The sequence below is a fragment of the Apteryx rowi genome, unplaced genomic scaffold, assembly GCF_003343035.1.
Source record: "Apteryx rowi isolate R43461 unplaced genomic scaffold, aptRow1 scaffold_128, whole genome shotgun sequence".
NCBI classification, from domain to species: domain Eukaryota; kingdom Metazoa; phylum Chordata; class Aves; order Apterygiformes; family Apterygidae; genus Apteryx; species Apteryx rowi.
Window position 1 is genome coordinate 485,243 of NW_020447508.1, and position 1,280 is coordinate 486,522.

The window sequence follows — 1,280 nt, forward strand, 5'->3', positions numbered from 1 at the left end:
TGCTTTCACAGATCTTTATACTCTTTGAGAAGTATGACTGATTGCACTGTTTTAATTTCCTTGCTCAAGGGAAGGTTGTTATTAAATATTCTAAATGTATGCTTGCACTTGAGCATTAATGTTTAAAAAAAATTACTTAGCACTCCTCCAAGGGAGGAGTGGCAGGACTGTGCTGTGTGTCTGCCAGGCTCTATTGATGTCTTGTACACCTTGGTTAATTCAAACCACATAGGTGGAGGAGGGATGACCAAATTTTGTGAAGTAACTATGAGATTTTTGAAAAGCATGTCTGGACTGGGAGACCCATATTGATGTTTTCACTGAGACAGAAGCTGTCTCAAGTGTTATTCCTTGCCCAGCAGGCCAGTGAGGGTACGGAAGGAAGTGAGGGGTAATGGTGATGAAGGGTTAGGAAGCCAGGAGAGAAACTGGTAGTGAGAGCTGAACTTAGGTGAGAGCAGACCCCCGTATTATGTGATGTGACCAAAAGCAGGCAGAAAAATAGGAGCCAAGAGAAAATATGAATAGTGTCATATTTGAGAGGAAAGGTATATTGGGAACTTCTCTCTTGAGAGCATTACACTATAGTCTTTATAGAATTACAAATGTTTAAAGAGGAATGGTGCTATAAGAGAAAAGAACTGTCATGCTTATTCAGCTACATGGATTATCCAAGAAGATGGGGTATTTCCAGTTCCAGAGGTAAATGTTCAGGGGAAGGGGGAAGGGGCTAGCTGAGATGAGAGACTCACCTGCTATACAGAAAACACATTTACATACATTTGGCAAAGATCAAACTAAAATGTACTATTATGTAAAAGCCAATTAGGGAGAAAATAAAGGGCCATTTTCTTCTTACACTTGGTTAAGCAGGGGTGGGGGGGAATATTAAATGTAAAATGTACTGAAAGGATCAAGAAAATATTTCCTTTTGAGAAGGGGGCAGATATTTGCAGAGCTTGTGAAATTGGGGAAGATGCAAAAAGTAAGTAGATACTATGGAAAGGTAGTAGGTTGGGTTTTTTGTGTGTGTGTGTGCTTCTAAATGTCAAGTAGATCTGTGAAAGAAGAGAAAGCAGAAAATATATTGTGGCACTGCTATAAACTAAATATAGTAGTAAAATTTCTTTTTTTTTTTTTGAAGTATTTAATTTTTGTCCTGTAATAAATATCAGCGGTTGATGCCAATAGCTTATACTGTGGTAGTTGAACATTATTCTTGTTTAAAGTTTCCCATGCTGGACTGGAGACAACCTCTCCCCCCACCCCCCCCCCCCCCC